The 16,833-nt window shown below is 35.0% G+C and overlaps 1 long non-coding RNA gene across 1 annotated transcript in view; it reads left to right on the forward strand.

Moving 5' to 3' along the window:
- Positions 1-16,833, forward strand: part of LOC309656122 — an 870,723-nt gene that overhangs the window by 527,424 nt on the left and 326,466 nt on the right. The gene's annotated exons all lie outside the window — the stretch shown is intronic.

The following is a 16,833-nucleotide window of genomic DNA, read 5'->3' on the forward strand; positions in this document are numbered from 1 at the left end:
CCTAGAAGTCAAAGTCTACTTTAGATACAGACAAAATCATTGATATGTCTGATTGAAAATTACCATTTTTTAATTCATTTGGATAAGGGTTATGTTGTCAAACTCAAATTCATGTGTCCAATGCACAGTGAGGCCAAACAAACTGAACCATTGGAGTGTGGAGCAGACAAAGGTTTATTGCAAGGGTCAAGCAAGGAGTATGGGTGACTCATGCTCAAAAGACCCAAACACCCTGATAAATTTCAGGGAAGGGTTTTTAAAGGCAAGGTGAGGGAGAGAGTCGCAGGGTGTGTGATCATCTAGTGCACAATGCTCTGGTTGGTTGTTGGTGAGGTAACAGGGTGGTGTCACAAGGGTTAACATCAATTCTCAGGCTCCATCCAGTCTGGAGGCTATGTATTCATGGTCATCAGGCAGTTAATTTCTACCATTTGGTAGGAGTTTTAGTATCTGCAAAACAACTCAGGAATGTGTATCAGACACTGTTATATATGTCCTTCAGGGAGGAACTAAAGATTCTGTGACTCTGCTATATGGCTGATCTATTGTTTAAATTGTTACCAGTTCTCCTGGCTCAATTGCTATTTTTTGTTACTACAATTTTATATTTCTTCTGTCATTAATTCTTGAGCCAGCTTTTTTGACTCAAGTGAGGCCTGGGAGACTAAAGTTTTTCTACAATCATGAGGCAGGCAGAGGACATGGGGAGGTAGGGTCTGTCATGGGAAGGCCCCATAGGGTCCTGCTCAGTTACAGTAATAATAATAATAATAATGGCAGCTAACATTCATTTTGTACTTACTATGTGACAGCCATTGTGCTGCCTTACTTGGAATATTTCATTCATTCACATAATAATTGTAATATCTACATTTTATAGATGAGGTTAAACACAGGTAGAAACTGACATAACTAGGATTTGAACCATTGTCTTCTAGAACCTGCTGCTCCCTCCTCCATACTCACATTAATCAAATTATAGTATAGTTTGTTCTTTGTTTACCTTTCTATCCAGGTGCCTCTAAAGAAGAATGTAAACTGATTTATTTGGGATGCTTAGAGCTATATTTTGCATGATAATGATTTTCTTTCCATCCTTCAAACTGCCACTTTATTTTCTATCCATAAGGTCTATCTATGCATTTTTATGTAATTTTTTTTTTTTTCTGAGAACATGGTTGCTTATCTCTGTATTCCCTGTGCATAGCACAGTTAGCTCCTGGCAAACAGAAGACACTTAGTAAATATTTACTGAATGAGTAGATCTGCATATAATTTTTATTTAAAAAATTGATCAATCTATGCATATAATTTTGCTAAAACTTATTATCCAATAATGGTTTCAGAACACCAATAAGGAACATCATCCTAAGTCAATAAGTCTACTTTTGATGCACTAAGTAACTCTGACTAATTTTTTAAGAAATAGCACTACTAGGTCAAAGGGTTTATACATTTTCAAGTTTTAGTAGACATTGGCAAAATTCCAAAAAGGTGCACCAATTTTCATTCTCATCAAAGAAGTAGAGGTAGAAAAAAAGCATTATTAGATAAAACGACTTGATTTACTGCTACAACAGATTACTACAATATTCTGAGCAAGCCACCTGAACTATGTGTAAGAGTTTCTTGATAAGATCCTGGATGGAGATTTCATTGCCTCTTGTAATTACAATTCAGAAGTAGTCACAAGATGTATAAAAAACACTCAAAATTCAAAAATAAGAAAAGAAACCACCCAATTCAAAAGTAGACAAAATATTTGAATAGACTTTTTATCACAGAAGATATGAGGATGGCAAACAAGCACATGAAAAGATGCTCAACATAATATGTCATTAGGGAAACAAAAATTAAAATTATAGTGAGATACCAGTACACATGTTAGAATAGTTAAAACAAGACAAAACAAAACAACAAAAAGCTGACATTAGCCATTCCTGATGAGGATGTGAAACAGTTGGAATGATTGTTCATTGTTGATGCAAAATGATACAACTACTTTGGAAAACAATTGGGCAGTTTATTATAAAGTTAAATGTATTTGTGCCATATGATTCAGCAGTCTCACTACTATGTATTTACCCAAGAGACACAAAAGTTTATGTGTACATCAAAACCTATAGTGCATGTTTATAGCAGCTTTATTTATAATTGCCCAAAACAGAGACAATCAGTATCCTTCACCATGTGAATGGATGAACCAACTATGGTATATCCATACAATGAAGTAATGCTCATCAATCAAATGGAATAAACTATTGATACAAACCAATAACATAGTTAAATGTCAAATGAATCATGCTAAGTGAAAGAAGTCAGACACAAAAGGCTATTGTATAATTCATGCTCTTTCTTCTCTCTCTCCCTGTATAAAGATATGAGGTAAAGTTATTTTTAAGGCAGGATAAGAAAATTTTTGAATATAAAATTCTCTCTGCCCATTTGGGCCACTCTCTCTTTAGTGTGCATTGTGTATCTCCATTATACTTGAACTAGACCTCCTTAGAAGACACAGGAATGCCTGCTCAACTGAAAAGAGCAATTTTCTCCTGGTACCAGCAAGGTAACTCCTTAAGAGATAACATTCCTTTCTAAATCCTGTGAGGGGTCACGGTGTCCCACTACTTGCCTTGTATGTGCAGATCTGGACTATGTAAACTGTCAATCTGTTACTTTGATGTGTGACCCTTTGTTTTGAAAACGTGTATAACTGTGCTTTGACCTCTAACCAGTGGAACAATCCTCAGGGCTTTCTGAAAGACTGTCTGCCAGGTTATAACCCTCAGGTTGGCTCGAATAAAATTCCCTACTTCTTTCTTAGACTGACTATTAATTAATTTTTCATCGACAGTATAAACATTCTGGAAAAGGCAAAACTATAAGCACAGAAAAGAAATCAGTAGGTAGCAGCTTCTAGGGATTGGGAGTGTGTGAGACGTTGACCACAAAGGGGCAACGTGGGAAAATTTTCTTTGACTGATAGAATTGTTCTGTTTCTCGATTGTGGTGGATGTTCTAAGACTTTATGCATTCATTAAAACTCATAGACTTCTACACCAAAAAGAGCAAATTTATTGTATGTAAATTAAAATTAAAAGACATAAAAATTCAAACGAATAAAAAATAGAGGAATTACAGAAGCTCACTTTGACATCTGCAAGGCATTGAGAAGGCATGGTGTAGCCTGGTGTGTGCAGGTGTCTGTGAGTGTGAGTGTGTGTATTTTTTATTGTTGTCATTGTTGTTATTATTATTATCACTACCATTGCCTTGTAGTACCCAGATTTAGTTAGGTAACAAGAGATGATTAGGCTTGTTTTCTCCTCTATCGTTTCCAATTTGGACCCAGAGAGAAAATTATTGCTAGATTTGGATTTTGTTGCTGTGAGAGTTTGTCTTGATTTACCCCTCTCATTTTATAAAGAGATGCTCATTTAGATTGATCAAGGGGGCTGATATAAAATCATCCAACTTACTTTGGGATCAGAATCTGAAACAGATCTAGCTTATTTGTTTATGTTCCTATTTAATCAATTTCCCCATTTTAGCAAGGTTATATACTAATATAACTCCTCATGTATTAATGTTGCTCATAGCTTCAGTCTTTGGAAATCTTGGGTATTTTGTATTGCTTGTCATATACTTTTGGAAGTTAAAATTGTCCTTCAGTTAAATAAAGACAAGATTACCTAACTGCAGCATTAATAAAATTGCATCTAGAAATTCATTTAAGTTCCTCTGAAGAAAATACACTTTTAAATTAAGATCATATAATTACCATTTTACTCGCCTTAAATTAAACTAGATCAATCCATGTAAAAAACATTAGAAGTAAAACCATGAATCACTCTTTACTTTAGATGTTTCTTACTTAGATTTTGATTTTTGATTTGACTTTATATTTTGAAGTGTTATAATATTACACATTTAGATTGTGGAGTTTTGTCAAAGTTGGCTGAAAGGTATACCAAAATCAAATTTTTTAGAAGGTGAATGTCTGCTCATCATATAAAAGGATTAGAATCCTGTTTTTGTGTTCAAATTGAGAAAACATTCTTGAGATATAGACTCAGTTCAGGTGTTATCACAGCTGGACAATCTACTTCCCTGGGCATTTATTAAAAGTAAAATACTGTGGAGAGGGCAAACCTCCATAAAGGAGTAGAAAAATGGGAAGAAGCTTAGTCAGTGTCATTAATGTTTATGATAATACTAAGGGGACAGTGAAGGAAGAGAGGTGAGAATAGCATCACCCAAAGTGATATTTTTTCCCCTTAGAAAATGCTTTCCCTGTAGAAACTTTTTAGTAATTATTATTCCATTGCAATTTTGCTTTTTGCCTTTATTTCCAATTAAAAAGATAAAATGTAATCATATAGCTTTTTAAAAAAATGAACAATCTGAACAAGTTTTAAGCTATGGCATTGAGTCAGTTACTAAATCTAAAGTATTACTGAAAAATAAAGGGATTTATCCCTCAAATTATACTTATTGCAATTATAGTTATTCCAACAGCAGAGGTTATTTTACTTAATATTAGTGAGTTTTAAATTTATTAGACAAAGTAGCTTTAGCTATGCTGAGGGGGAAAAAAAAATCAAACTCTTACCTCAGTGGCTTTAAATAACAAAGGTGTACTTCCTGCTAAGGCTATAGCAAGTTGCAGTTTGAGCTGCTGTCCTGCACATCTCCTTTCCAGGTAGGGGCTAAGAGGCCCAAACCCTTCCATCTTGCAGCTTTGTTATCTTGGAGTCTATTCCAACAGCATGGAAGGAGAACACAGAGCACAGAAAAGGTGCACCTGATCTTTACTTCCTCAGGCTACAAGTGATGCAACCCACCTGCTCACATTCTGTCAGAGAGAATTGTCCATATGATGGTCTCTAGATGCAGGGAGGCTGGGAAGTGAAGCTTAGCTGTGCTTGTAAGAATATGAAATAATTGGATGAATAAATAGCATTTTCTCTGCCACATATTCTAGTTTCTATTAACATAAACAGATCCATTTACTTTGAAAAATGAAGTAAATAAAGCGGCTTGATTTTTTTGGATGCCCAACCACCATTTTCTAAGAATAGTTTCAGAGCTAAAATTTGGTCCAAGAATTTCAGACACCTTTGTTTTAGATCCAGTACCTTTTTACCACGGATAATTTAGGAGCTGAGTCATGCACTTGATTAGGAAGGAAGAAATGAGTTCTGATTAACAGTATCTCTGAGATAGTTAATTATCAATATATATATCATATATATCTATATATCTATATTATATCTGAAAAGAAAATAAATCCTGAAAAACAATGTGCTTATATGAAAGAGATGTGAATGTTGGATTTCTGTGAAGCCATAGGATATCTTTATATGTATTAAATCTATTTATTATTTTGTTTATTTATCCTCTAATTCATTCATGGACTCAGTAGAAAGTTATTGAGTCTCTAAACATAGGCCAGACACCCTGCAGAGCCTAAGGATAAAGATGAAAATAAACATGTTCCCTACCTTTAAAGAGGTTCTAATCTAGTTGGGGAGAGTTATTTCTCACTACTTAAAAACGAAAACAAAACATAAACTATAGAGTCAAGCAAGTACTTTTGAAATAGAAAGAATTTGTTCTGCAGGGGAGGAAAATTTGCCACCCTAAAATATATCTCTTTAGCATATTAATCATTTTTAGCAGGTTACATTCTGAGAAGTGGCACTCTGAAAGGCTCTGAACACCAAGTAGGAGTTGCCCCTTTGTAAGAAACACTTACATTTGTAAGGGAAATTCCCATTTGTAAGGGTGTCTCCCTCTTTGTCCTGGAAGAGGAAGATGACCAAATCTCTCAAAAGTCTTATCAATGGAGAAGGCAGGACTTAAATCTGCATCACAGTCACCCAGTTGCCAGTCCTGGTAACCTCCCAAAGCTAACTCTCCCCACCCTAGCATCCTCTTTAGGTGAGGAAGGTATTTAAGGTAAGGACTTTGGCCATTTTTGTGAGTTACTCAGTTTTCCTGGATTTCTTAGGTATATATGTTATTAAACTTTGTTTGGTTTTCTCCTGTTAATCTGTCCTATGTCAAGTTAATTCTTAGACCAGCCAGAAGAACCTAGAAGAGTAGAGGAAAACTTTTTCCTCCTGACAGTTCAAAGTGCCACTGGGGACAGAGATGAGGGTGCTTCTAACTCTGCTTGGGAGAGAAATCAGATTATATTCTTACTGAGGAATGGGCCTATGTTTAAGATTGTTGTATATTTTCTATAAAAGTTTTGGAAAGCTGTCACTGAATTTGTTTAGAACTGAGTAGGATGATAAGTGTCCTCACAATATATTTGAATGAAATAATTCACCAACTTCAAAGGCCATTTGGGGAATAAACAGATTTTTCTTTCTGGCTTTGGATATATGCTCCTAAATTGTAATTAGGCACACATGACTAGGTAAATATAGATTTATATAATCTAATTGGGATATTATTTATTTTCAAAAAACATTTTATTTAAAAAATCTTTGAGATAAAACATGGATCTATTTCCATTAAGAATAAAGCAATATGGCAGCACTTATGTAAAATCTCATATTTTTCAAAGTCAGTATTCCTTCAGAGAATATGAATCATGAACATGAACATGCTGTTCTTTTGAATTTAATAGCATCACATAACTTTTCCACAAAAAGTTTGACATTTAAAAATCATGTTAGTAATGGTACTTATGATGCCGAAAACTCAGCCTCTGTGCACTGGTGCTGAATTGAATATTGAAGACAGAGTTTTGGGTGAAGTAGAAAAGAATAGCTTTATTGTTTTGCCAGGCAAAGGGGGACACAGCAGGCTCCTGCCTCAAAAACTGTGTGTCCCAACGAGAGAGGATTTGGTGAGGAGTTTTATAGCAATGGTTCAAGGGTGGGGTTGCTGATAAGATTAGGGTGTGTGTAGGACCTGCACTCCTTTAATCTGGCCTCAGGTGGTCTTCTCTGGAATGAAGAATGCTGACATCATCCATTTGTTGGGGGTTTTAGTTCTGTAAAGAGCTCAAAGATATTGTTATGTGTATCCCTTGAGATGGAACCAGGACCCTGTCCCAAGCCTGCACTATTGTTTTTTGGCTACTCCTCCCTTGTCTCTGCATCCCCTCCCTTCCTTGTAACAACTGTTCAAATCTGCCCTTTGGGACTTAGGGAAGGTCATGGAGGCTGGAGTCTGTTCCCTAAAGATAAGGAACGGGGGACACAGAAAGGCTTCCATGCCCAGGAGCCCCAAAGGGTCCTACTCGGTTTCACTTACAAAGGATAAAAAGTTACATTAAATTATATTGTCATTAGTTGAAAAACACTATTTCTGCATTTTTGCCCTTGCGGTTGTCTTCTCGTATACTCTCTTTCTGCCCCCCTAAATTGTATATGTGTTCTTTCTCAGAATTAAAAGTTTTCTTAATATCATTATATTTTATAGATATTATCTAAATTCTTGCAGTCAGGATAGGCAGATTTAGGTCAGGTTATGGGGCAAATGGCATAAGACATATTGAGAAAACAGTGGTTCTGGGAAATGACAGACCTAAAGGGTATGACATGTTATTGGCTTAAACAATAGTCTAGAGTGACGAATACCTATTAATATGTGTTCTGAGGGCAAATGAAAAGTGAGGTGACAGAATATGGTATTAGTTTGAAATGGACAGGGCAAGTAAGATACAGAGGTTCAGGAGTAATAGAAGTTAGCATTACAGCATTAAGCTGAATGAGAAGAAAAGACATTACATGGTGAGAATAGTTATTTAGATTTTGTTCATTTACTTGTGTGTGTGTGTGTATATGTGCATGTATGTGAATGTGTTGAGTGGGTGTGAATTTATTTCCTGACTTTATCAAGAAAGGATTCAAATCAGTTATAAAACACACATGCTAAGACCTCTGCTTCTGGTCAAGATGGATTAACAGGGACAGAATAGGATGCCTGAAACAAATGCAAGACAAGATAAAATGATGTAACCAAAAGCTGGTTCTTTGAGAAGACTAATAATATTGATAAACATCTAACTAGATTAACCAAGAAAAAAGAGAGAAAACACAAATTAGGAATAAAGAGAGATGACATCACTACAGATTCAGTAGATATATTTAGGGAATATTATAAACAACTCTATGCCAATATATTTGACTACTGAGAGAAAATAGATTCCTTGAATAACATAAACTATTAAAGGCTCACTCAAGAAAAACTAGATAATCTTCAAAGCCTTATATCTATTAAAGAATTGAATTTGCATTGAATTTTCACTTCTTAACACAAAGAAAACACCAGGAAATTCTACCAGACATTTGGAGAAATAATATCAATTCCACATAAACTCCCCTAGAAAACTGAAGAGGACTGAATACTACCCAATTCATTTGATGACACCAACATTTAAAAACAAATAAAAAAACAAAAAAGAATAAAACAACTACACAATATCCTTTAAGAATATAGATGAAAAAAGAATTCTTAATAAAATGTTAGCAAACCAAATCCAATAATACATAAGTTGAATATATCATGAACAAGTGGATTTTATCTGAGAAGGAAAGGTTGTTTGCACATTTGATAACTAACCAACGTTCAGAAAAAAAAATACACGATCATCCCAATAGACACACAGAAATGCAATTGACAAAATCCAAACTCCATTGCTGATGAAACTGCCAGCAAACTAGGAATTGAAAGAAACTTACTTAAACTTGATAAAGACATCTACAAAACTCCTGCTGCTATAGTCATTTTCACAAAATTGATTCTTCTAATCCAAGAACATGGTATATCTCTCCATCTGTTTGTGTCACTTTTTATTTCTTTCATCAGTGTCTTATGGTTTTCTGAGTACAGGTCTTTTACCTCCTTAGGTAGGTTTATTCCTAGGTATTTTATTCTTTTTTTGCAATGGTAAATGGGATTGTTACCTTACTTTCTCTTTCTGATCTTCCCTTGTTAGTGTATAGGAATGCAAGAGACTTCTGTGCATTAATTTTGTATCCTGCAACTTTACCAAATTCATAGATTAGCTCTAGTAGTTTTCTGTGGCATCTTTAGGATTTTCTATGTATAGTATCGTGTCATCTGCTAACAGTGACAGTTTTACTTCTTCTTTTCCAATTTGGATTCCTTTTATTTCTTTTTCTTCTCTGATTACCGTGGTTAGGATTTCCAAGACTATGTTGAATAAGAGTGGCGAGAGTGGACATCCATTCTTGTCCCTGATCTTACTGGAAATGCTTTCAGTTTTACACCATTGAGAATGATGTTTGCTGTGGGTTTGTCATATATGGCCTTTATTATGTTGAAGTAGGTTCTCTCTGTGCCCCCTTTCTGGAGAATTTTTAATATGATGTATCACATTGATTGATTTGCATATAGTGAAGAATCCTTGCATCTCTGGGATGTCCCACTTGATTATGGTGTATGATCATTTTAATGTGTTGTTGGATTCTGTTTGTTAGTATTTTATTGAGGATTTTTGCATCTATGTTTATCAGTGATATTGGTCTGTAATTTTCTTTTTTTGTGATATCTTTGTCTGGTTTTGATATCAGGGTGATGGTGACCTCGTAGAGTGAACTTGGGAGTGTTCCTTCTGCAATTTTTTGGAAGAGTTTGAGGAGGATGGGTGTTAGTACTTCTCTAACTGTTTGATAGAATTTGCTTGTGAAGCCATCCGGTCCTGGACTTTTGCTTGTTGGAAGATTTTTAATTGCAGTTTCAACTTTATTACTTGTGATTGGTCTGTTCATATTTTCTGTTTCTTCCTGGTTCAGTCTGGGAGGATTGTACCTTTCTAAGAATTTCTCTATTTCTTCTAGGTTGTCCATTTTATTGGCATATAGTTGCCTGTAGTAGTCTCTTATGGTCCTTTGTATTTCTGCGGTGTCAGTTGTAATTTCTCCTTTTTCATTTCTAATTTCATTGATTTGAATCCTCTCCTTTTTTTTTCTTGGGGAGTCTGGCTAAAGGTTTATCAATTTTATTTATCTTCTCAAAGAACCAGCTTTTAGTTTTATTGATTATTGCTATTGTTTTTTTTGTTTCTATTTCATTTATTTTTTTCTGCTCTGATTTTTATGACTTTTTTCCTTCTAGTAACTTTGGGTTTTGTTTTTTCTTCTTTCTCTAGTTGCTTTAGGTGTAAAGTTAGGTTGTTTATTTGAGATTTTTCTTGTTTCTTGAGGTAGGATTGAATTGCTATAAACTTCCCTCATAGGACTGCTTTTGCTGCATCCCATAGGTTTTGGGTCATTGTGTTTTTGTTGTCATTTATTTCTTTGTATTTTTTGATTTCCTCTTTGATTTCTTCAGTGATCTCTTGCTTATTTAGTAGCATATTGTTTAGCCTCCCTCTGTATGTGTTTTTTACAGTTTCTTTTCCTGTTATTTATTTCTAATCTCATAGCGTTGTGGTCAGAAGAGATGCTTGATACATTTTCAGTTTTTTAAAATTTACCAAGGCTTGATTGGTGACCCAAGATATGATCTATCCTGGAGAATGTTCCATGTGCACTTGAGAAGAAAGTGTATTCTGCTGTTTTCAGATGGAATGTCCTATAAATATCAATTAAGTCTATCTGGTCTATTGTGTCATTTAAAACTTGTGTTTCCTTATTTATTTTCTGTCTGGATGACCTGTCCATTGGTGTAAGTGAGGTGTTAAAGTTCCCCACTATTATTGTGTTACTGTCGATTTCTCCTTTTATGGCTGTTAGCATTTGCCTTATGGATTGAGGTGCTCCTATTTTGGGTGCATAAATATTTACAATTGTTATGTTTTCTTATTGGATTGATTCCTTGATCCTTATGTAATGTCCTTCCTTGTCTCTTGTAACAGTCTTGCCATCCCTATCAAATACCAATGACATTTTTCACAGAATTAGAACAAAAAAAAATTACAGTATATATGGAAACACAAAAGAGCCCGAATAGCCAAAGCAATCTTGAGAAAGAAAAACAGAGCTGGAGGAATCAGGCTCCCAGACTTCAGACTATACTACAAAGCTACAGTAATCAAGACAGTATGGTCCTGGCACAAAAACAGAAATATAGATTAATGGAACAGGATAGAAAGACAGTAGATTATCCCACATACCTATGGTCACCTAATCTATGACAAAGGAGGCAAAAATATACAGGGAGAAAAGACAACCTCTTCAGTAAGTGTTTCTGGGAAAAATGGACAGTTACATGTAAAACAATGAAATTAGAACACTTCCTAACACCATATACTAAAATGGAATAAAGACCTAAATGTAAGCCTAGACACTATAAAAATCTTAGAGGAAAACATAGGCAGAACAATCTTTGACATAAATCACAGCAAGATCTTTTTTGACCCACCTCCTAGAGTAATGAAAATAAAAACAGAAATAAACGGTACCTAATTAAACTTAAAAGCTTTTTCATAGCAAAGGAAAACATAAACAAGATGAAAAGACAACCCCCAGAATGGGAGAAAATATTTGCAAATGAAGCAACTGACAAGGGATTAATCTCTAAAAATATACCAACAGCTCATGCAGATCAATATCCAAAAAACAAACAACCCAATCAAAAGATGGGCAGAAGACCTAAATAGACATTTCTCCAAAGAAGATATACAGATTGCCAACAAACACATGAAAGGATGCTCAACATCACTAATCATTAGAGAAAGGCAAATCAAAACTACAATGAGGTATCACCTCACACCAGTCAGAATGGCCATCATCAAAAAATCTACAAACCATAAATGCTGGAGAGGGTGTGGAGAAAAGGGAACCTCTGGCACTGTTGGTGGGAATGTAAATTGATACAGCCACTATGGAGAAAAATATGGAGATTCCTTAAAAAATTGAAAATAGAATTACCTTATGACCCAGCAATCCCTCTACTGGGCATATACCCTGACAAAACCATAATTCAAAAGACACATGCACCCCAATGTTCATTGCAGCCCTATTTACAATAGCCAGGACATGGAAGCAAACTAAATGTCCACCAACAGAGGAATGGATAAAGAAGATGTGGTACATATATACAATGGAATATTACTCAGCCATAAAAAGGAATGAAATTGGGTCATTTGTAGAGATGTGGATGGACCTAGAGTCTGTCATACAGAATGAATTAAGTCAGAAAGAGAAAAACAAATATTGTATATTAACGCATATATGTGGAATCTAGAAAAATGGTACAGATGAACCTATTTGCAGGGCAGGAATAGATACACTGATGTAGAGGACGGACAAGTGGACACAGCAGGGGGGTGTGTGTGAAGGGGTGTGTGGGATGAACTGAGAGATTGGCATTGACATATATACACTATATGTTTAAAACAGATAGCTAGTGGGTACCTGCTGTATAGGGCAGGGAGCTCAGCTCAGTGCTCTGTGGTGACCTAGATGGGTGGGCTGGGGTGTTGGTCAGGAGTTCCAAGATGGAGGGGATATATGTATACATATAGCTGATTCATCTTTTTGTACAGCAGAAACTAACAGAACATTGTAAAGCAACTATACCCCAATTAAAAAAAAAAAATCCTACTGCTAACATAATACATCATGATGAAGGAAGGAATGCTTTTCCCCTATGATCAGGAGAGAGTGCTTTCCCCTATGACAAAAATCAAGGATGTCTTTCACTACTTCTATTCAGCTTTATATTAAAGCTAGTAAATAAGTTTATCAGGCATGTAGAAACAAGATCAATACATAAGAATAATTGTATTTTGATATTACTAGCAAGAAATATTCACACATTGAAATGAAAAACTATGCCACTTATAGGATCAAAGTTATTAAATACTTAGAGGCAAATCTGACAATATGTAAGATATATACATTAAAATTATAAAATGTTACAGAAAGAAATTAAAGAAAGCCTAAATAAATGGAGAGATATACCATACCCATGGTCTGAAAGATCAATACTGTGATCAACAAATTCACAATCAAAATCCTAGCAGGATATTTGTTTTGGTAAAAATTACTAAGTTGACTTTAAAATTCATATAGAAATGCTACGGAATGGTTATCACAAAACTGGGTTTGCCTCTTTGTGGGGGTCGAGCCAAAAGACACAACCCAGTGAAAGATCAAGAGAAGGAAGGAATTATTACTTGCAGCAAATAAGGAGAGCACCAGGGATCTTTCCCAAAGCAACATCTCTCTGAACAGCAAAGTTGGGGAAGTTTTAAGCTAAGGATACATGTATACTCACGAAGGGACTCATATTCAGAGTCTAAGCTTTAGTTGATTGAAGTCAGGAGGGTCCGAAAAGGTCAAAATCATCCTCCCTTAATTTCCAGTTGATCTGGTGGTTGAGCACTTCAGGCTAATCTTTAACATTGAAACAGAACTGGGAGTCTTTACAACTGATATAATATCTTTACTATTGTTACTGTTGTTGCCTGATAACAGTCCTTTGTTCCTACATTCTTTTGTTCCCTTAAGGTTATTAATTGCTGGGACCTGTTCAAGGACAAGCATTGTGGCCAGGCTTAGATCACAAAATGTCTTAGGCCAAAAATATCTTCTCTTATGTCAAGAAAGCTATGCTTGGTTCTCTTTCTCTGGGGACCCTCTACCCTATTTGCTTACAGAACTACATGTAGCCCCAAAATTTAAAGATGCTTAACAAAGAAAAAAATGAATAGCTAATACTACCTGATATCAAGGTTTATTATAAAGCTACAATCATCAAGACAGAGTGGTATTGGCATCAAGCTAAACAAATAAAGCAACGGAATAGAAGGAGGAGTCCAGAAATAGACTCATACATATGAAAAACATATTTGACAAAAACACAAAGGCAATTAACTGGAGAAAGGGTCATTGCTTTCAAGAAATAGACTGGGATAATAGGATACCTATATGTCAAAAACAAAACAAAGCAAAGAACATGAACTCTGATCTTTAGCTTGCGTTATATAAAATATTAACACAAAATGGATTATAGGCCTAAATATAAAACCTAAAACCATAAAACTTCTAAGAAAATAAGTCAGTTTGGCTAGAGGATTTGGACTTTTTTTTTTTTTTTTTCATTCTGCAACTCCATGGGTTCTTCTGAAGTACCTGGATGTAGGGAAAACACACTCCTTTTAGCTAGAGAAGGTAATAACAAAGAACCTAAAAACACTGGAGACAAACTTGTTCTAAATTATAGTCTTGATTAGGACACTCTATATTTACATTCAAATGTAATCTCTAAGGGGGAGCATTCATTTTGATAGTGCCTAAGATAGGACCTTGCAAAAAGTTGGCAATTAATGAGTACATTTCTTGGATAAGGTGAAAATTCTATAAACAGTGTCAAAGAAAAATTGTACTGGACAGAGTTAAGCAGGAAAGAAAGACGTTACTCAAGGCTATCGCAACAGGGTAGAGAGATTAAACCCAATTCTGGGGAACAAAAGGCCAGAGGATTTTTAAGCCCTGGGGCAAGCTGATGGAAAAGTACTGGAGGACTTCAGAGCCAGTTGGTCAATGTGTTAGGCCATCTGTGTTTGCTAATTGGAACTTATGGAAGATAGGCTTCTATCCTCCCACAAAGACTGGGAGATAGTGTCCCTATCTTTCTTGATGATTACACTTCAAAGGAATGGCTCCCAGGTCTCTGAGAAAGACATTCTTGAGTTGTAAAATGGGCAAAAGACTAGGAGAAAATTTATATCTCAAAGGGACAGAGAAATAATTTATGATTGAAAGCTTTCTAAAGTACTTGATCTAAGAAAAGGGAGGTCAGAAGTTTATAGTCTTAAAAAAAAAACCTGTTTACAATTTAGTCAAACTGAGGGGAACTTTAAAGGCCTCAGGCCATCTTTGTCAACAGATTACTGGGAATATTACTCAGAAGTCTAGCCTACTTCACCTTTGCTGTTTTTGACAATTGTAGATTTAACTACCCAAAAGAGGATGAAACGATGAACATAAATCCATCATCGTGATGGAAAACAATAACTTAGAGGATGGGTATATGGTATCTTTTTATATTAAAATACATGCAATTTTACTTATCTTAAGGACCTGAAATACTGCAGCATAATACAATGTAATAGTTCTACTTGAGGCTTATTATTGTGATTTTTGATGATTTGGGTTTTGTAATAATGATTATTTTTTCTGACAGCTAAATGGATTCTAATTTTTTGTCCTTTTAATATATCTGACTTTAATTATTCAACACAGTTGGCTTTACTATGAATATATTCAAAAATTATAAAATATTTTATTTTGTGGATTTTTTAATGTATAAAATTACAAATTATATGTTAATCTCAAAATTTTATGCCACATTTTGCTAAATTATCATGTTGAAATTATATATTCTGAAAAGAGTAACTTAAAGTTTTGTTCATTCTTCTAACATAGGGTAGAAGAATAAAAAGTACATACTGCATGTTACTTTCTTTTTTAAATTAATTTTTATTGGAGTATAGTTGCTTTACAATGTTGTGTTAGTTTCTACTGTACAGCAAAATGAATCAGCTATACATAGACATGTATCCCTTCTTTTTTGGGTTTCCTTCCCATTTAGGTCACCACAGTGCATTAAGTAGAGTTCCCTGTGTTATACATTATGTTCTCATTAGTTGTCTAATAGTACCAATAGTGTATATGTGTTAATCCCAATCTCCCAGTTCCTCCCACCCCCCTCCCCTTTCCCCCTTGGTATCCATACATTTGTTCTCTCCATCTGTGTCTCTGTTTCTGCTTTTCAAATAAGATCATCTATACCATTTTTCTAGATTCCACATATATGCATTAATATACGATATTTGTTTTTCTCTTTCTGACTTATTTCACTCTATATGACACTCTCTAGGTATATCTATGTCTCTAAAAATGACCCAATTTCGTTCCTTTCAATGGTTGAGTAAACTGCATGTTACTTTCAAGAAAAACATTCATTTTTTGAAATATTTGCATTAATTAGGTATTGACTGAAAAAAATGCACAGCCTAAAAGTTGAGAATTATGTTTTATTTGGCAGATATACTGAGGACTTAAGCTGGGGAGATAGGCTCTCAGATAGCCCTGAGGGACTATTCTGAAGAGGTAAGGGAGGAGCAAGAATATACAGGAGTTTTTGCCAAAAAGCAAACAAACAAACAAAAAAACAAAAAAACCAGGTAGTTAGAACATGAAAAGATTACTATTAATTAAAGAAACACCAGAAATCTCACGTTCATGAATTTAGTGCTTTTCTATGTATGGGAAGATGCAAGAGAGTCTGAGCTCATTGAAATCCTTCCTTTGATAGGCACCTTAATTATCTAGGTCCAGTGTTCTGCTTTCTCCAACCTGAATCCCCTCAGGGTGTGGGGCCTGCTGCAGTGGCCAATGGCTCGATGGCTGCTCTATTGTTTTTGATATCACAGGCAACATTCTTTGTCCACAGAGGTGAATTTAAGAATTAAGTGATATCATTAATTATAGGAAATGCTGATTATGTACAACTTTTATTGTATTATATACAACTTTGTTGTAACTATGGAGGTTACAGTACTTGTGGTAAAAGTGATTTAGAAGGAAGCAGAGAGACCCAAGGCAGTCAAACCCAGGTGATCACCTGAATAAGTAAGAATTATTCCCAAACCCTGTAAAAGACTGGAGAAAAATTTACTAAAGAGGTTGGTGATGGGATAAACATTTATCATTTCCTGAGCTGAAATTTCTGCAAGAGTTCATAGGATCAGTTTGGAATCCTCTTCCACAAGGAAAAAGAAGCTACTATAATGAATTTAAGGATCAAGGCATAACACAATTATTACTTCTTTCATACTCACTTTGCCACAAATTGAAGACAGAAACACAGAGCCTGTGAGCAGCGAGATCCAGG

The sequence above is a fragment of the Balaenoptera physalus genome (genome assembly GCF_965194825.1).
Source record: "Balaenoptera physalus genome assembly, chromosome: 2".
Classification (NCBI taxonomy): Eukaryota; Metazoa; Chordata; class Mammalia; order Artiodactyla; family Balaenopteridae; genus Balaenoptera; species Balaenoptera physalus.